The following is a 22,205-nucleotide window of genomic DNA, read 5'->3' as shown; positions in this document are numbered from 1 at the left end:
AATTGCCCTATAGATGTTTCTCTCAGTTAAGAACAATGAACCTAATCCACCATCAATGTAAATCACTGCCTCTCTAACCAAGCCAGGAGTTCTGCTGTCATCTCAGACCAGGAAACAAATATTTAAAGAATTCTATTTATTTCATAGCTGTTCATCAATTTCTTGCAAAGCCACATTTCCAAGAAAATCACAATATCAGAAATGAAATTGCCACTACATTCTCTTCTTATAGCAGAGAGTACACTTCTATTTTGGGAGTATTAATCAGAGGCGGAAGATTACATACACTGTATGAACATTGTAAGAAAAATAATAGTAAAAAGGCTCCACACGTTTCTAAAAAATTGTTGGACATATTAATTGCTAATATATAATCTGGATGTAGAAGTCAAAGTCTGAATTAGCTACCTTAAAAAGATATTTTCTAGAAGGGTTGTCAACAGGAAAATCACAAGTTAAAAAAGGAAAAGCTCAGTTCAAGTTCCTTAAATCATCTGCTCTTATCCAAATGTTCACTTAATAAGTACAAATTGAAAGACAAAATAATGATTGCAATGTTTACAAGAATATTAAGAAAATAGTTACATGTGCACATAGGATGAGAAAATTATTTTGTTGAGACTCATTTATATAATTTAAAAAATATGCACATGAAAGATTTAATTTAATTAAAAAGTAAATAAACCCAACAAGGTTTTTTTGACTATTAATGAAAATAATCTCCTGTCATAAAGTATCAATGGGTGAACCACAGCCTCTTTCCTTCTACTTATGCCTGTACAAATCCTAAATTAAAACAATGCATGACAAAAAAAGATATAAATCAGGTGAATGCAACTGGACAGCAATGTGAACCTCTCTTGTAGCTACAGGAGTATAACTTTGCTATTCTACTGAAATACTGGGTTTTTTTAAAAAAAAATTATAGTACCTTTCTGCTGAGTTCCTCATATGTGAACTGCTGGAGTATGAATGGAAATAGCACCGCTCCAGTGACTCTTGGTGAGTTTACCCTTTCTGTACACAATAGACTCACATTTGAAAATAATTATTTGTCTCCTTCATATTGGTTGAAATCAGTGACCTTGGCAGTGGATGGAAGTCACGGTTGGTTGATCTAGTCTTTCCTGCTGGCTGGACACAGAAGGGAGTTTCATATCACAAAATGCTCACTGGTTCCCAATGCTGTGGACTGTCAGAGTAAAATAAAAGCTAAAGGTGTTGCTAGCAATGTGAACATACAGGTTTATTGCAGCTTCAAATTTCTCTATGAGCCACTCTCAGAAATACCGCCAAACAAATTAAAAGTCACTTTAGGTACCTTAGATAATTTTGACTAATTCTATTTCTTTTATTTAAAAAAAACTTACTATGAATGTCTGGACATACTTCTGCCTAAGTGAATACCTATTTAAATCTTCCCCATAAATCTTGTACATATCAGACAAACAACATACATTTCTTGACAGATTCAATAAACATTTTAAGTTTAAATATCCCATTTTTCTTGTGGAATGACAGTTTATTAATTTGCTAAACAGTTTTGTTTAAAAAACCAAAACCACAGAAAGATAAATAAGAAGATTCAATTGTTCTATTAAATTCTTAAGAGCAAATGTCACAATGGATCACTGACTCTTTTTTGTACTTTTGGATGGTCTGTACCCTGATTTGAGGTTCCCTAAAGAAATTAATTTTGTAGTTTTAATAGACCAGGACAGGGGAAACTCTTCTTTTTAATCTGTAAATTGATTATGAATATCTCATTGGCTGTGTATGTGATCTGATGTATAAAATTCACATTTAACTATTGTTAGTCACAGGACCTATTACAACATTAACTCTCATTCATCTTCAAATTCATAGTAACTAGTTCTGGGTCATCAAGATGTGCTATATCTAAATGCTCACCCGCCACTGAAGTTGATGGTTATATAAGGTTACCACATACCTGATAGTGGAGAGGAGAGTGAAAGGAACAGGCTGTCCAGAGGTCCCATGTGTTAGAGACAGGAGATGAGATGGTCTTGTGTGGGCCTCCAAAATGCCAAACTAAGATTATACTTATAGGTATCTAAGTAAAGATCTACTGTATAAGAATCGTAAATTATTCATGCTTTCAAAAACTAACCCACCTGACTCCTGGCCATTAGCACATAGCTTTTAATTTCTCCTACCCAGAACCTCTCAATGCTTTATAAACCAAATCCCTAGCTCATGACCACAGCCCGTCTCATGGCCTCACACTATTTTCAATCCACCTTTCTCCTCCATGTCTCAAATCTCTAGCTTAAACCCCATCAGATTTTCTGAATCCCCTCTGGCTCTTGTCACTCTCCGCAAACATCCTACAGGTTGCTCTGTCTGTTTGAGACCTCTCCTTGAACTTATCTGAAGATACACACTCCCGCTGTCCTTAGGTGAAATTCAGAAGCCCAGATGTAGGTGGCACTCACCAAAATCTGTTCACACTGGTCTTATGAATGTGAATATGTATATGAGTGAGATAGAGTAATTACTGAAGATGTTGCATCTTTCCCCCCCCCTCCTTTTTTTGTTTAATATACTTTCTCTACCATTAGACCACCATAAAATATATTTAGAGACACAGATTAAAGTTACATTCAATATTTTCACTTATATGAAGTAATTGTGAACATCACATCTATGGTCATATTTCTGAAGTGTGAATTAGATCTTTGCTAGATGATCTTCTTGCACTAAAAGTTCTTACAATCAGCTTCATTTTTCCAGTGGACCAAGTAGTGTTTTTTCCATGGAAATTGTGTTACGGCTGCAGGCAACTTGCTAGGCTGCTGGCTAGACCCTCAAGGGGACAGGACTGGACAGGACATGGAAGACTACTGGACAAGACTTGAGAAACTGCTGCACCTGACAGGTAACAGTGTGAGAAGCTGACAGAATGTACAGACAGTGCTGAGAATGTTAGCTGTATTTCACAGGTGGTTACACAGGGAGTTGTGAGCCAGTCTGTATCCGGCTTCACAGATACTTAGAGGGGAGTCTTGGGGATGTTTAGGGGACTAAAACTTTGCAAGGCCAACAGTGCCGAAATATAATTTATACCATGTACGTCTGAGACTTGAATACAGTTGTAGCAAAACTAGAACCACAGGGGAAAACAAAATTGGGCAGGTTGTCTGGGAGGAGACTGGGGTGGAGAAAGGGAATTACAAGAGTACCAAAAAGTAGAGTCAGAAAATAGGAACATGGATAATAAGTTACCCAAAGGACATATGCAGGTTTGTACTTGATAGGAAGCCCAGCATATGGTCACCGCAACTAGTGCAGGACAATAAAGCAAACCCATTGTTCCGACCATTACATAAAAGTCAAATATGTTTTCTCAATTAGGAGGAAGCCAGTGAGGGAGCACCTGGATGGAAGAAGGATCAAGCATCCTGTTGTCACCAGATGAACACCCACCCCCCCATCCATAACAAAGTGTATTGGGCTTTTTAATCTCACTGATCTGGACCAGAGCCATTGTCTTCACTACATGCAGAAAATACAAATATGGGTCTATACATTGGATTGACGTTGAAGAATATGTACTATCTTTGTTCACATTTTCTATCATTTCTGTGCCAAGACTCTAATAACTGAGTTTGGATAGCCTGCATTCCAACTGCATTCTGTGCCCCATGTGAAATACAGTACTTTAGGTGTGAATAATTTGTCTGAAGACATAACTCCTTACCATATAGAGATTATGTAGTTAAGTAACCCTTAACTTGTAGTTATGAGTTACGCTATATTTTTTGCCAAGAGGGAATTGGGTGAATTCAATGTAAATTCAAGTGAATGTGTATAAGCAATTACTTAAGAAATACCTTGCACCTCTAATGTTTATTAAGAAAATCAAGCTTACTAATAGTAAGATTTTTATTCTGATGTTCTGGCTAAATTTCAGCTCAGGTAATTACAATCTGCTTTTTTCATTTTCTCTTGAATTTTTAATTAGATTCAGCATTCTTCTGCTTTTGTCCTAAGCCATTTTACAGTGCGGCTGTGCCCTACTAACCACTGTTGGATACTACACCACAAATGTACACATATTACAGTACAAATGTACTGCAGAACTGGCTGAAGCAATTTCTTTACATATAGCTTATAATGTAAAACAGTTTTGAAGCATTCCAGGAAGAACAGTTCTCTATAAGCATGGACACTTAGCATGAAATCAATGTAGCAAGCAAAGGTTGGCCAGCCTCTCTGGTCCTGATCCAGCAAAGCACTTCAACACATGCAAGCTTCAACTCCCACATGTAAATATTTTGCTAGATTTGTGTTCAAAAAGAGGAAATTCTGTCTGATCTGTGATCAGAAATGCTGGTGAGGGTTCTGTACAGTCTTTGATCCTAATCCCTCATTTGGAGCTTGTTTCCTCAATTTCTCCTTTCTCAGTTCAAACCATGATGTTTGCTTCAGCAACCATGCAGCTTTTCAAGGAAAGAGTGAAGTAGGCAACAAAGCAGATTACTGTATGTTCTCAGGGGGAAAGGATATCATTAACTTTTACCTCAAAAGTGCACTTAAGGGGAAATAAAAATATACCTCATCACTGACTCAAAATAATACCAAGGTAATATTTGTTTATAATAAACTTGTCTTTGCTATACAGGATGTTTTGAGAACTATAGAGCTGATATGCACATCCTTTTTTCATAGCTAATTTTATTAAAGTAGATGGTCAGGCTAATTAGTGGAACTTCTACATTACTTTTGCCTTCTTTCTCTAAGTGTGAGTTATTAAAAGTACCTTGGATAATGATATTTTACCACAAAAATTCTAACACATATCACTTCTAGTACAACACTTGGACTCCTGGATTCCTTTTGCAATATATACTAGATTAGAAAGGCAGATCCAGATCCCTATTGCTGTGTTTCTTTTTATGACCTAGTAAACATTGCTAACTGACAACTTACAAGAAATGTGAAAATAAGACTATTATCTAGGAAACTGATTAGTCAAATAAGCATACACCCAATAGGAACTTGTTCTCAAAGAGCAGAAACTCTCCTTTTTCAGGGAACAAATACACTCTTCAAAGAGTCATAGAATTGTAGAATGGTTTGGGTTGGAAGGGACCTTAAAGATCATCAAGTTTCAAACCACCTGCCATGGGCAGGAACACCTTCCACTAGACCAGGTTGTTCAAAGCCCTGTCCAATTTGGCCTACACACTTCCAGGGAGTGGGCAGCCACAGCTTCTCTGGGCAACCTGTGCCAGCGTCTCACCATCTTCCAAAGGTTTTTGGTATTTAGTATCTTCTCCAAAGGTATTGGAAAAAAACTATGGATACAAAGGGTACAAAAGCTGAGTACTCCTCTCCAAACATATGTTTACTTTCTACCTTCTCTACAGAGAGAAGTACTTCAATTTTAAAACACAGAATTCTAGGAAAAATTTTAAAAATTAATCGATAAACAGTGAAATCTTAATTCTCTTTATCAAAAAGAAAAATCTCAATTTGTTTACAGAAAACTTAAGGTTAGATATAAAAATGAAAAGATATATTTATTCTTTAAATGCAATACTATAAAGGTGTCCTTGTGTGATGGTCATTTTAAGGCATTTGACATCAAAGGCAAGTATCTGATTCTGAAAAACTAGAACTCACAGAAATATTTTTGCAAGACTGTCTTTTCAGAGAAAAGCACAGGTTGGTAACAAGAAGACATGTAATAGGTTTGCATTGATTTTGCTTCATTGTTTGCTAGGCAACTGCTTCATTTAGTAGCTCCAATACTGATTGCACAGATTCTGGAAAACAACATTATAATCAGCCTACTTCTGTACTGATGTGATGGGGCATAGAAACCACACAATAGCAGACATGGTGTTAATGGGAGCCAAAAGGTTTGATTAACCCATGAGACTGAACCTAGATATGGACAAACAATTGAATCAGGAGTTAAAACATGCAGTTTCCTATAAAGAACACTGGGACTACTCTTGAGAAAAGTGCTAGCTCTGAGAAAAAGTGCAGGAAAATACCTCTGAATAACTGTTTCATAATAAATATATGACTGTATTAAAAGAAAATATTTAGTTGATTTTGACATTTTATATTTTCTTTTCTACTAAAAGATGTTGTGACAAGTTTTTGGTCTCATAATATAAATGAGATAAATTAAATATTACTCCAAATATGGGGATGACCTCAGTAAAATATTCTATTAAAAAGCACTAGAGAGTGTTAATATATACTACTTGTAGTATATGTAATATTCTTATGCACTTCTATAAAATTTTGAAAGGTGAGCTTATGCAGCTGCCTGTAGGAGGAAATATACCTATTGTAACCACATTTTATTTACACTTTTTTTTTTCCTTAATCAACTTGCAACAGCCGTTTGTATTTTTCTAAGAACATGAGTTTGTGAGGAGAAATAGAGAAAGTTGCTTCTGAAATGAAGAGAATATGCTAATTTTAGCAATGAGAACAGTCACTGCAAATCCTGAAGATGCTTTTAAAGTCTTGAGTGAGAAAGAAAAATTAGTATCAGTGTACGTGCTGACATGGGCTTACAGGCAATGCTGAGCTCTGTTCTAATATGTAGCAAACTCATGCACTGTGGAAATAGAAGCTAGAAAAGAAATAGCTTTAGCTTAACCTCCGTTTGGGTCAGAGAGACATTAGCAGCTAATTAGTCATCTTGGATGGGCTGTGATTGCAGTCTCATAGTGACTTTAAAATTCTATAAATGCTTTATGGTTGTGATTATAAAATACTTCTTGCACAGTCAGAAAAAATATATGTTTTGTTATCTAGGCTCTTCTCTCATATCACTAAGAGCTAGAGTTTGTCATTGTAAGAGAGAAATTTTCCAACTGGATGTCCTTTAAAAAAGTAAAATACCATAAATGCCAAAAATTTCAAATGCTAGAGACCTCACTCCCTTAAATGCCAAACAAAAAAAAAAAAGTTTAGGTTTCCAACCTAATAAACAATGTACAATAGTTTAAATGAGAGAATATATTCTACTCTAGTTATTACTAAGATAAAAACTTGTTTTCCATGTGCATCATTCAATTAAAAAAGACTGTAGTAAGTATTTATAAAAATATCACAATTCAGACTTTTAACTTTATTTCAACAACATAAAATGCTCCTAATGTTATCTTAAACCAGCTCTATGAATCTTTCCTATTTCTTTGTTAGTAATACTCTAGCCAGTAGTGTGTCATTATTTTTTTCTTCTTTTATCAATACATCTCAGCCCAGAACAACAACAAAAAAACAGGGTGATGGTGAAAACAGAGGTAAAAATCATAAGTTTTTAGTCTGTTTTGAACAGTTGTGTTCAGGTTCTCAAACCGATCATCAGTTCTTGAAGGCAACAATTAGGCTTATCTTTCTTTTACCATTACAAGGTTTTGAGCGTAAAAAATTAAAACATACCTGTTCTGTAACTTGGATGTAGCAAACTAGTAAAAACAGAATGGAAAGTCAGACAGCACTTTTTTGTGTGCTTTTTTTTTTTTTTTTTTCATTTCACTCCAGTAATAAAACTAAAGTCCTTCAAAATGAAAACATATTCCAAGCAATTATATCTTACCTAAAACTATTTTAGCTTCTTTAAGCAAGCTGAAGGTCTGTCCCTTTAATTTTAACTATATCCTGATGACTGGAAAACATGTTTTATACACAAGATGTATGTTTTCCAGTTTATCTCAGTTTTCATTCCTGCAGCTGATCATTTCAATGCAGTGCAGCAATCACCACCCCTACTTCAGACAATGATTTGTCTAAAACAAACCTGATGGCAGACAAGCATTATTTACACTGTGACCGTTGAAGTGCTAGGAGGCTGTGGTTCACAGTGAGAAGCAACTGTGCTTTGAGTATAATCATTGTGGTAAAATATTTTTAATTAAAATGTATGATTTGGATTATGCAAAGTGAGACTTGCTATGTTTCTAAACAGACAAGAAAGCTATGGACAATTTCAAATAATTTTGTTGACTGGAAAATTCTGTAATTTATCCTGTTTATTATCATTCAAATGCACCTAACTGTACTTTAGAAATAGATTAAAAATGTGTAAAACAGAAGTACAACATAGTAATGCATTGCAGCACACAATGCATACCAGAACACAGAATCACAGAATCATCTAGGTTGGAAGGGACCTTGAAGATCATCTAGTCCAACTGTTAACCTAACACTGACAGTCCCCAACTACACCATATCTCTCAGCGCTATGTCGACTGTACTCTTAAACACCTCCAGGGATGGGGACTTCACCACCTCCCTGGGCAGCCCATTCCAATGCCTAACAACCCCTTCTGGAAAGAAATGCTTTCTAATATCTTGTCTGAATCTTCCCTGGTGAAACTTGAGGCCATTCCCTCTTGTCCTATCACTTATTACTTGGTTAAAGAGGCTCATCCCCAGCTCTCTGCACCCTCCTTTCAGGGAGCTGTAGAGGGCGATGAGGTCTCCCCTCAGCCTCCTCTTCTCCAGACTAAACACCCCCAGTTCCCTCAGCCGCTCCCCATACGACATGTGCTCCAGACCCTGCACCAGCTCCGTTGCCCTTCTCTGGACACACTCGAGTCATTCAATGTCCTTTTTGTAGTGAGGGATTCAAAACTGAACATGGTAACCAAGGTGCAGCCTCACAAAAACCTGGGCGAGGCTTTCCACTTTTACATTTTTTTCCCTCTTAGTGGTAAAATTCTTGTAGAACTTAACAGAGATTCTTCACCTCTGAACTTCATAAACACAAGAATTTTTTACAGGAAAGCATAGCTGATCAAGTGGTGGCCAAGAAAGTAATAGTTTAATATTGCACAAAATAATAACATTTATACGTAATTTATTGTCAGAACCCCAGGGTAATTTTTAATTGTAAATCATAGGATTTGGGATAATAAATTCTCATGGAGCTCAAAAACTGTGAATCTTAACATATGAAAATGTGTAAGACACATCCCAGCTATGTGTAAGTAAAGCAAAATATACTATAAAAGGGTACTATAAAATGCACACTTAATGTTTCTGTTTTCATTAAATACTTAGAAGAACTCTTAGTTTTTACTTTTTTTAATCCTAAAGATATACATCTAAGTATATGTAAAAAAAATCAGCAATTACCCAGTATTCAGAATAAATCTATTAGTAATTTTCCTCTTAAAATGAATGAGTGGCTACCTAGCATGTGTTTTGTCTCTGGTTTATTGCACTAATCAACTAGTTCTGTTGTACCTTTCCTTCTAATCATATTTTTACACTAGATTATTCTTTAACATGTTAAAGGCTAGAATTGTGGAGGGAAGTCTTTCATATATGTTAGAAATATAATGTTTCTGGCAAAATGGCATGATGATCCTTCAAGTAGAATGGCAAATAGTATAGACATAAATCACTTTCAGAGAAAGTTTTACCATACTCCCTGAAGTAAAACAGATTTGCTACTAACTGCTTTGTTTCATAGCTCATAAGAAAGTTCAGAATATTATTTTTTTAACAGTCTATATTCCTCTACCTCATCACCTCAGAGCATTGTCTTTGCATGGTGTCCCATTCTACATGGTGTCCCAGTTCATGTGACCATCCCAGGTATTTCTGGACTATCTATTAGGTGTGTTGGTTTTGAGCCATGACATTTAATTCTGCAAAGCTTCCAGCAACCTTGGAAAAACCTGTTATTTACTTTCTCTGTTACTAATCTAACCTTTCACAGTGCATGTGTAGCCCTTCCTCAATATGAGTCCAATATAAAAGGATACTGTAGAGGCTCTTTTTCTCTCTTGCTGGATGCTTGGCTGTCTACAAAGTTTGGCCCTGGATCCCACACTGGTATGAACTATTTTTCAGCTTAGATAGTTAGCAGTCTGAGATGAACAGATGCTTCACCTTCCCTTTCAAATTTACTTCTTTTGCTTGTTACCTAAGACCTAAGATTCACCCATGTGTTTTTATAAGCTCTGAGTAAGACTATACAATGAAAGCACTACAGTCTTTCTACTTGAAGTCTTCATTCAATCATATGCAACTATGATCTCCAAGATATTCTTATAGTTTCTTAATAGAGGACAGAGAAATTAAAAAAAAAAAAAAACACAAAAAAACCCACAAAACAACCACCAGCCAAAATTGAAAGGAGGAGGACACAGAGATTGTTGAGTTTATTTTGAACTGAACTAACAAAATCAGGCAGTTGATATTTAAGGAAAAGTTGACCATCATAAAAACTAGTTTCCTCTGACTATGTATTTATTTGGATTTACCTTTTCATGTTTACAGTTTACTTCTGCTTTGCAATGGTGGGTATTGCTGCTGATTTACTAATTCAGTTGTGGGCATTTCTGGGGTTTTGTTGGCGCTGCTTTTTTTTTTCATTTTTTTTTTTAATTGTAATAAAGGCAAGAATCTTTAGAAATTTAGATTAGAAAAGAAAACTCACTCTCTTCCTTGAAAAGACAAATATATACTTTATATATGAACCAAAATTCTCCTTGTAGTTAGACCCTGATAAATGAACTGGAAGAGACTTCATCCAGGAAGAAAAGAAAGAGCATTCACAACTATTTTATCCAAAGGCAGATTTACTAGCTTATAGAGAAGTGTTTTGACTTCAGAGTGAGAATGATAAGTAAAACATACTGATATTGACATTATCACTAAAATCTGCTTTGCTTGTGAAAACACATGGTCTCCCTTTGGACTACCTACAGCGATCCTTGCAATTTTGGTTGTCCAATTCTTCAGATCAAATATGGAATACTTTGCATCTCCTCCAGAAGAAAAAATACCTTATGTTTCCTTTGTATTGAAACAAGTATATGAGTGAATAGCTGAAAAACAGCAATAACCTAGATCTTTTCTTATGATGGCCTTGTTGTAGAGAAAGAGGATATACGTTTACACCAGGAGACTGGGAAGTTGTCCTGTGTCCCGATCTGATATTGGGGAGGGTTCTTAAACAATCCCAAGAGTGAGATTAAGACACAAATGAGGTCAGATGCCGTACAACCTTGTGAACTTTATTTTCCATAACAACTGGTAAATGTGATAGGACAGAGAGAGGAGGAAAGGAAAAATCAGAATCCCTAAGCAAGCAAATGGTAGAGATGCAACAAGATTAATTACCACCACCACAAATCCAATGATGTACTGTTGGCTCGGTCTCGGTGCAGGTGATGGTGCTCCAAGCTCCAAGAGTGATAACAAGAGTGATCCCAGAAGAGGAGTACGCAGTCCTTTAATTGTCCCAGTCTCCACGATTTCTTCAAAGAGTCTGCCCATTTTCATGGAGCTCATTGTAATACATGCTGCCCCATTGTCCTCCATGTGCCAATGCCCAGGCGTTCACGCTGGTTGTGTCAGCCTACAAGTCTTCCTCACCCCGATTTAACTTTGGGCAGATGTTGTGGTTTCATCGGGGACAATTTGTCTCATTCAGAGTGTACTCCTCCATGGCAACAGGATGCTGAGGCCAGGAAGTGGTGGTGGTGCAATATTTGAGACAGATACAGTCCAACACAGTCCCTTACATCCTGATCCAGTAATTCTGACAGAACCATAACAAGACTTCCAAAGGTGGGTACTGTATCCTTCAGAATTACTTCTCTTTCCAATGCAGTACACATGAGCCAAGGACAGAGGAAATTATTGTATCTCTTTTCCAGAGATATGTGAGACTTCATTTCAGAAGTATTCATTTTAGAAAAGAGCTTCAGATACATAAATATTCATTGTAAAAATTAATTCTACTTTTAACTGGATTTTTTTTTTTTTTAAGAATTAGCAAGAGTTAAGACAGATCTATGTAAAAAAATCCAGTACCAATACTGAGAGCATTAATGAGATTTTGTGCTTTTCCCTTTCAGAATGTCCAGACTACAAATCTATTGAGCTGTTAATAGGAGTAGTTTAAAAAAGCAGACCTCTTCAGTCCTTTTGAAAAGTATGCTTAATACAGAAATCCCTACTGAGTTTGGAAAACTCTGAGCTGTATAGGAGCCATAGAGATGTTGGTCAAAGTACCTGTTTTGCAACGTGTAATCACTTAGCATCTAGAGAGAGGCAGGAATCCACATCTCATCTCTTTGGTAATGGTCATATCTCAGCTGCTTCCCACTCAGTATCCAGGCTTTTCAGATCAACCTTTTAGGCACAAAATTTTTCTTATGTAACACTGAGGCAATGTTATTAAGTTGCTAAATGCCTAACTGTAATTTGATTTTCTCCGGAGGAGCAGGTACTTAAATTTGAGGCACTTCAGAACATGTTATAGTTACCTATAGCATTGGCTCTAGTATTTGATCTGATTATTCCTAATTCTGTAAAACCACACAAAGAAAAAGCATAAATAAATAAAATAAATAGTAAAAACTCAGATAGCAAAGGATGAAAGGATTAAAAGCAATGTATTTCTTATTCATATTTTATTCCACTTGACCCTTGACAGAATCAGTTCACCCCTTCACACACCTTCTTAATGCCTTGCCACATTAATCGGTCTTAAAATTGTACAACTATACAGCTTACCTTCTAAGAGATTACTTAATGCATAGGACAGGCATATAGCAAAAGAACCACCATCTATTAATGCACACTTCATAATCATATATTCTATTACAAATTAAATTCCATCTGAGGGAACATGGAGTCCAGCATTTTAGTTGGCTAATGGAAAGAGCACTCTATTTTCTGACACTGTTTACAATCTAACATATCATCTACCAGCTACAGTCCCCAATTATAAATATTGCTAAAGTAGATAATGCACATTAGTTCCTTAGCAAGTGTAATGTAGCATTCAACTTTTTACTCAGTACTGCCTCAGACTAGAACAGGAATCTGTTCTTCAAAGTGACAACGAATTCTTTAAAATATTCAAACTTCTCCAGTGAGAATGAGCAACAGGTTTTTTCAATGTCTATTATTACTGATTTTTTTTAATAGATTACTAGGTTATTTTATACCCAGCTGTCTATCAATATTATGGTATTTTACTTTACAGATCTTACTTTTCTCTCAATTAACTATTTATTTTCAAAAAATCAATAAAATTGTTTTTATATCAGTGTTTTGTATATGTCTCTTCATTGTTGACACATGTATACAACTCTACATGGATTTCCATTTTAAGCTATGAAGGTCAACAAGAGATAAATGTAAACTCCATCAATACAAGAGGATTCAAAATATCAAATCCTTTTCATTCTGCTGCTGACTTCCGTGGATTACAAGGATGAGTACCTCCACTTATGCTATTTGTTTGCTCACCTATTGCAAGCTAGAAAATACTCTTGCATGTATGCAAAAATTTCTTGTGAACAATTACCAGATCAGTAGAAATGGCCTTCATTGTTTATGAACAAAACGACAGACAAGCTTGCTCACTGCCTTTCCAATGAAACAGTTACGTGTTAGAATCATAGAATCATGGAATGGTTTGGATTGGAAGGCACTTTAGAGATCATCTAGTTCCAAACCCCTGCCATGGGCATGCATCTTCCACTACATCTAGTTGCTCAAAGCCCTTTCCAACCTGTCCTTGAACACTTCTAGGGAAGGGACATCCATGACTCCTCTGGGCAACCTGTTGCAGTGTTTCACCACCCTCACAGTAAATAATTTCTTCCTTACATTTAATCTAAATCTGCCCTCTTTCTGTTTAAAACCATTACCCCTTGTCTTCTTACTACACTCCTTGATAAAGAGTCCCTCACCATCTTTCTTGTAGTCCCCCTTTAAGAACTTGAAGACTGCTATAAAGTCTCCCCGAAGCCTTCTCTTCTCTGGGCTGAACAACCACAACTTTCTCTGTCTGTCCTCATAAGGGAGATGCTCCAGTCCCCCAATCATCTTCATGACCTCCTCTGGACGTGCTCAAGCAGGTCCATGTCCTTCTTATATTTAGGTCCCAAGAGCTGAACACAGTACTCTAAGTGGGGTCTCACAAGAATGAAGTAGAGGGGAAGAATCCCCTCCCTTGACCTGATGGCCACACTTCTCTTGGTGCAGCCCAGAATATGGTTGACTTTCAGGGCTGTGAGCACACATTGCTGGCTCATATTCATTTTTCCATCCCCTACTACTCCCAAGTCCTTCTCTGCAGGGCTGTTCTCAATCCACTCTGTCCAGTCTGTATTTGTGCTTGGGATTTCCGCAACCCATGTGCAGGGCCTTGCACTTGGTCTTGTTGAACTTCGTGAGGTTTGCACAGGTCCACCTGTCAAGCCTGTCAAGGTCCCTCTGGATGTCATCCCTTCCCTCCAGTATGTCAATCTCACCATGCAGCTTGTGTCATCAGCAAACTTGCTGAGGGTGCACTCAATGTCACTGTCCATGTTGTCAACAAATATGATAAACAGTGCTGGTCCCAGTATTGGCCCCTGAGGAACATCACTCATCACTGCTCTCCACTTGGACATAGAGCCATTGACCGCAACTCCTTGAGTGTAACCATCCAATCAATTCCTTATCAGCTGAGTGGTCCATCCATCAGATCCTTGTCTCTCCAATTTAGAGACAAGGTTATCGTGTGACAGTGTCAAATTCTTTGCACAAGTCCCAGTAGATTACATCAGTTGCTCTTTCCTTGTCCATCAGCATGGTAACCCCATTGCAGAAGGCCGCCAAATTTTTTCAGGCATGATTTGCCCTTAGTGAAGCCATGTTGGCTGTCACCAATCACCTCCTTATTTACCATGTGATAGTTTCCAGGAGGATCTACTCCATGACCTTGCCAGACACAGAGATGAAACTGGCTGGCATCTAGTTCCCCAGATCTTCTTTATTTCCCTTTTTTATAAATAGGGGTTTTGTTTTGCCTTTTCCAGTCAGCAGGAACTTCACCAGGCTGTCCTGACTTCTCAAATATGATGGATAGTGTCTTAGCCACTGCATCTGCCAGTTCCCTCAGGATCCATAGATACAGCTCATCTGGTCCCATGGACTTGTGCACCTTCCAGTTCCTTAGATGGTGAAGGGACCAAGTGACTACCAAGGGAAATACTATGGTATAGGAAAAAATGTTTCATAAGAGATCATAACCACTTTATTCTGGTCTTTTTCTTTCGAAGTACAATGCATGGCTTTTAAAAGATGGGCTTGCAAAGTGATTTTAGTGGACTTTGGAAAGGTCCAAATATATCCCATACAAAACAATTAAAATTATTATTTTTAAGCTTCTCCAAAGTGAATCAGCTGAATTAAATTTCTAGTAAGTTTAAATTCATTTTAATGCACAGGATTATGCAAAGTATTAGGAATGTATATTTGGAGAGAAACAAACAAACAAATAATCAAATACAAGAAACAGACCTTTCCAGATTATTTCAGTCTTCTCTGACCTTGGTATTCCTAGTCCTGCTGATCAGAAATATAAGTCAAACTTCATTTTGACAGAGACTGACAAATTGTTCCTATACTAAAACCCAATACCTACAATTGATTGTATTGTCACTATAAACCATTGCCAACCAGACCATTTCTCATATCCAGTGGCATATTTCAAGTGTTTATTTTGCAATAAAAGACACTTTAAAGCACTGTATCTGCTATGAGTAATAATGTCTCTCAGACTCTGCAAAGAAGAGAAATCTCTCCAACGTCTGATGTTAGAAAATCAGGAAAAAAATAGGGGAAAAGTAGGTTAAATACAGGAATTCTTAAGGGACCTTTTGTTACACAAACATATTTAGCAAGGCATCTGTGTGCTCAATCACAGCTACAGTTGAAATGGTAATCTATTCTTTAAACCTGTAATAATTTGAGGGCTAAGATTATTAGCCTACATATTGTTTTAAGATCACTGAGAAGACTGAAGAAGCTTACATCGTCAATAGAAAGTTAGTATTGTTAAGAGAGAGGTAGTGGCATCATGATGCAAAGAGGATGAGTGGGAATGGAGCGGAAAAGAGGTCAGAGCATCCACATCAGATGTTTATGCAAATAGCATGGCTATTTCCTACTTTACTCACTGGTAAAATACTTAAACACAGAAGTGAAGTAAGAACAAGATGGAGATTTTGAATGTGGATGATAGAATTCCCACATAACTTTTACATTTCTGAATCTTCCTCTATTGAAAGGGATTCTAAAGACACATTTGAACTGGGATGGATGTCTAGTTTCAAGCATATGAGCACTACAAAAGTATTAGAATAGAGTTACTGTACTGGTTGCAATGCAACTAGAATACATCTCAGGTATCAAAATGGACATTTTTTTTTTTTCATTCATTTAACTAATACCAATTTTATTTCTTATACCAACTTTCCCTCAGTTATGACCACATAATTCTATCATGACTAGGGTTTGCTGGAGTCAGCAGGGTCACCAAAGAATATCCAGTGTACAATACCAAACAGAACAAGTTAATAAAAATCACAATCTGCTTTCAATTCATGAACCAAGACAGACATATTCACTGAGTATAAAAGACGACTAACATTCATTCAGTGAGCTCCTTAGAACATTAATGTCCCCATGACTACATAGTACAACCTTGACTGAAGAAAATATATGCTTTAGGTCTTGATACTTTAAAAGCTATCACCAGAAGCAAGCTGGAAGTTTTATAAACCCCTGTTTATTCATTGAGAATACATTATTTGTTATCTTAATGGTATCTATGAAACACTGTGAATCACTATCTATCCCTATTAAATCTACTTTCATATTTCTCCCCTCTCCTCAACTCCATTTGAAGAAGTTGATGAGGCTAAATAAAGACTGTAATAACAGGATTTAATGGGTATATGTAGGTAGACAAGGTCATAAATGTTGAGTAAGTAGCAGCAAAGGCAAAGGAAAGAAACGTATTCCTAAACAAATCAAAACCTTGCAAAAAGCTGTTGTCAATATCTTAAGAAAGTGATTCACTTTCTATGTGAGGTAAATTCTTTGTTCATTAAAAAAAAAAAAAAAAGACATTTTTATAAGCTTATTCTTTTCCTTGAATTCTTCAAATGTCTTGCTTAGTTAAATGTTTATAAAGGCACAGATTAACAAAAACAGCTATGCAACTAATTCCCCTTTGGTTACAGAGAAATTTATGATTCTAAATTCTATTGTGAATCTGGGATTTTGCAGATGAGTAATCCTTTCCTTAATTTGTAATTTAAGGTTTTTGTAATTTGAATTTTTCACTGTTGTCTGACCAAATATTTTAAACTAGGACTAAATGAACTTTCCATGGGAGAATACAGTACAGCGTCAAAGTTATTTCACTGATAGTGTTAACTGTAAGCAGTATTGCCAACTTGACATATGACATTAAGTTCATTTTAATACATGGATTTGAGTATTTTACATTTTAGGGGATTGAGTTATCATCATTGTTCCTGAGAAAGAAATTTCAACTGAATGTGAGTACTCTTTTATTTGTTGTCCTGTTATATCGTCATATCGATATTACTTAGCATCCATCCAATCCAAGAATGAAGCTCATATATTTTGTGAGTTCACTTTATCAGTAGTGTTACTACAACAATATTAATAAATTACAAATATCCTCATTTTCATATCTAACTATTCTCCTTGCCCTGATTTTCCTTTTCTTCCTATTCTCACCTAGTTCACAAATATTAATCTTTCTTTCTTCCTCTAAAGCCTTGAACCATCGCTGTTCTTGAGCCAGACTGTTCTTTCTCCTCCCTGCTACAATTGTTTAATTTGTTTAATTGTTTAATTGTAGCTGAGCACGCACATGACCAGTGTGATCAAGCAATGCCCATTTATTACAACTAAGAAAGCCCTTTTATAATGTTCTCCCGCACACGTGAGTAACATGCAGTACAAGTCCTCAAGACTGGACAGTTAACCTAGCCCGTGCTTTAAACCTTCTTATGATTGGATACAAAGTGCCACATCAGCCTTGCCAGGCTTCCTGCCTTGGGTAACTTCCTCTTCCGTCCCAACCCCTTCCGGGGGTTGTTTGTCTCATCGAGTTTCTCCCCCCTCATTCAGGGTCACATCCTTATCGCATTCTTGCTCGGCTGAGGCTCTTATCAGTCTTGTTCTCACGCAGGATTGCTCACATGGCCATTCTCTCGCAGAAAGCCCTCTAGAATCCCAACAGACTTCTATCTCCCTTGCAGACCTCAATGATTGCTATATCCTCCTTTACATCTTCTGGGTGTTGCCCAGATCTAGTTATTCCGCATCCCCTCACCATTTCCTCTCCTCTTTCAGTTCAGATAGTTCTGCTCCTAGTTTCTGACACATTAAAGTTCTTGGTGTAAGTTTTGTTTCCATATATCTCAGAAACGTGATTAGAAAAAAAAAATGCATATATTGGGTCAATATTTACTTAACTTAAAAGTTTCTACAATGAAGCATTAGCTGTACAAGTAGAGTTCAGTGAAACACCATTAAATGGACTATTAACGAGTATTAGCAATAGGAGCTCAGAATGTCTAACGAATATTCATTAGAATACACTCAGAAGCAAGAATTATGGCCTAATAATAGATGGATTTCAGGGAGAAGAGATTAAGTGAAGGGAAAAAAAATATATTTGATGTGTGCAGCAATAATAAGGGATCAAACTAAACATTTGAATCACAACCTCCTAATAAAACATTCACTTCATTTTGAGTATGTACTTTGCAAACATATAATATCCTACTTGGCATTGCTTTTGGTTGATTAATTCTCTCCAGGTATAAGTCAGGCACTTTCACTTACACGCTTCAGTACACATACTCATCAGTCCAAGTCATTACATACTTTTTTCCTTAATCTTTTCAACTACTGAGAGCTGGACTGAATATTTGGTAATACAACACAGGGGTAAAACACCCTCCCAATCTGTTATTACAGTAAATGGAGATAATATAATAGCAGTGCATAATAAAAATATACCAGGTCCTTCACTGGTCTGGTGATTTCATGAGCAAGGTTGGTTGCTGGCTGATGATCTGGTCCTATACTTAATTAGTGACTTACCCATGGCAAAGACAGCAACTTGTTATACAAAACAGATAAAAAGAGGAACAGTATTTCCAATGTGTTAAGGAACAGGTAAAACTATTATGGACTGCCATTCTTCCCCTGTGTGTTTGAATTCTCTGGCAGGACAGTTAGCCAAACAATGGTGCATCTTCATAACATGTGGGTGAAATCGGTAAGAAATTTATCACAAGAATTCTTGGATTTAGTTGGGTTGGTTGGTTGGTTGGTTGGGTTTTTGTTGGTTTTGGTGTTTGTTTGTTTGTTGTTTTTTTTTTTTTTTTTTTACCAGATGAGTGATATTCTTCCTCTGCTAAGAGACTTCTATATCCTCCTGATCGATTCAGAACAAAGACAATATTTCATAGACTTGCATACACACTGCAGAAATGATTTTTTCCCTTTGTGTCTTTGTTCCCCAAAGGCTCTGGATGCAGCACTAGAAGCCTGCTAGCTTCCACGCAGCTACAAGTGTTTCAGGTACAATCCAATAAACTTCCTAAGGTTGTTATGTTTGCTAGGCTTTTGAGTGTTCTTTATGCTGAGGTTAACTCCCATTTGCAGTATTTATGACTATTACATTATAAATGAGAAAACCTCATAATAAACTTCACCAAGCCACATCATTACAATATACTGTTGCAGTTTAGAACGAAAAACAATTACAGCTAGATACTGTGTATTTTGATCTCATATATAATAGTACCTCTAGCTTGTATATAGCTGTTTTATATTAAGTGTCCAAGAATCACATAAAGCAGGTCAATGTTCACTACATTTCACAATAAAAGAAAATCAGTCAGCTAAAATATCTATACAAGTCCCTATAAATTGTGTAGGTTATTAGTGAAATTTTAAGCCGAAAGCATACGTTCCAAAAGAGTTCAGATATGGCTCAGGAAAGGCTGTCAGTGTACAGAGGAATTTTACAGTTTTCAATTTAGATGCTGGAGATGTCTACCGTCTCCTTTAAGTTTGTTAAATTCTTTTTAGATCAAGTCATAATTCCTCTTGAAAAGTATTACCCTTGAAATTTAGGTGCCTAATTCCCCTATGCACATTTTAAAATTCCAGTCCAAGTGGTTTATCATCAAAAGATCATCAGTGTATAAGTACATTCTGCTTTGCTTACCCACTTGCTTTTCTGATGTTGCTTCACATTCTGTGAAAATATAAATATAAGCACTAATTAAACCTCATTTTAAAAAAATGAGCATATTGTCACTAATGAGAATATTGAACTATTTCCATAACAAAAAGCTAGTTAGCTGTTCAAAAAAACCCTCAACATTTTGCACATTAGTGATAGGAAAGAAGGTTGCTTCAAAGCCTTACAGCTGACACATGAAACAAAGTAGAGGTAAGATAATTACCTAAACATTGAATTACTGGAGTAGATAAGTTATACAAATGGTTACCTTTTTTTATTATTATCTCACATATTCAACTTATCTCAAAATAGTCCTCATTGTTTCCCTTGTGAAACTAGCTGTATGAGTGCTTGCATTTTATATGAGTGTATGATTTCAAAATCTGGAGAGCTGGCAAACTAATAGCAAGTGCATTTATGCTAGATATTCAAGAGCAGGCAAAGATGTAGAGTGAGGAAGAAAAAGAACATAAACACCCTACACTTTTAATTTACAAAATTAAAGACTTTCACAGCTTTTCAGATGAGTTTGCCCTCTTCATTTCATTCTTCTATCTAATAAATTTAGATCTTGGAGGACTCCAGAAATGTACAGCTCTTTCAATATTACCTGTCTTCAGCATTCAGCCTTGTTGTCTCTGTTGCAAAACCTATACAACTGCTTTTGACTGTGGAGGGAATCCTCAGAAGAGCATATCTTGATGGGTTTTTCTTCTTTGCAGTTTAACAAACCACTGTAAAAAATTACAGCAACTGTAGATTTATGATGGGAGAAAAATCGAAGCTGCTCAACTGCCTTAGCTTGTTACTAAAGTTAATGAAGCACCTCCTGAAGGTGGGAAAGAATGCCGTGAAAGTGATTACTTTATTTCTGTATATATTCCAAAATGAATTAGATAACTGAGACCACACTTCCTTCATGGAATACAGGGAATATCCTTGACTCAAAGAACAGATACCACAGTGTTTGATTTCTCAATTTGGCAAATTCCATCATATAACGGATATTTAAGAATTAGTGATATGCATGTGCCTAAGTTTAACATCAAGAGTGTAGATGAGTTTTTGACCATTGTAGCACCGAAGAGAAATCTATTCACCATTTATTTCTTCTTTATATTATTTAAAACCAAACGATAGAATTGCTGGTAGGAAATAAAGTTCTTGAGAAAACATTTATTTTTGTGGAAAATTAGGACTTTGGTTTAGATTTCTAGGCAAAAGATTACAGAATTTTCTGCATGTTAATCTTGGTCTATGTATTTCTATATCTTTTCATTTGTTGTGGGATCTAAGCCTTGGCACATTTAGAAACCTAACAAATCTCCATGTTCTAAAGATACCAAGCCAGTGTGTTTGCTTTTAAAGCTCTCAATGTTTTAAACCAAAATACTTTTTTTTTTTTTTTCCCCAAAAAAAGTTGCCAGAATTAAAATAATTTTAGACCAATATGAGACACACAAAATCTCTGAAAAGTCTGGTCCATGTCATAGTCAAATTGGTCGGTGAGTTCAAAATCCAACAAACTGATGGCTGAGAAGACAAACACCATAACTCTGCACACACACCCACACCCACACCCACCCTCCTACTTCCTCCAGCTTTTATTGCTGAGCATAACATCATATGTTATGCTATATACCTTAGGTCACTTGGGGTCAGTTGTCCCAAGTGTGACATCCCCTCCCAACTGCTTGTGCACCCCCAGCCTGCTCACTGGAGGGGCATCTGAGAAGCACAGAAAGCCTTGATACTGCATAACCAATAACTAAAACTTCAGTGTGTTATGAACACTGTTTTCATGTGTCCAAAACATAGTACCATACAAGCTACTATGAATAATTTTTACTTTATCCCAAAGACAATACAACAGGAATTATACACTTGCACTTTGTCAATGGTACACAAAAGCGGTTCACTCTTTCACATTTTTTTGCTATTTTTATTAAAAGAAATAAATCAATAATTAGTGATTTAAACTATTAAAAGCTGTCACTTTTGAAATAAGAATGAGTAGTCCTCTTTTTAAAAATATGAACAGTGTTTTCTTTATCTATTATTACTGTCAATATATCTAAAAGTTAATCAGATTATTTCTTTCAAAAAC

Source organism: Athene noctua, chromosome 1, assembly GCF_965140245.1.
Source record: "Athene noctua chromosome 1, bAthNoc1.hap1.1, whole genome shotgun sequence".
NCBI classification, from domain to species: Eukaryota; Metazoa; Chordata; class Aves; order Strigiformes; family Strigidae; genus Athene; species Athene noctua.
Note: the sequence above shows the minus strand (reverse complement) of the source record.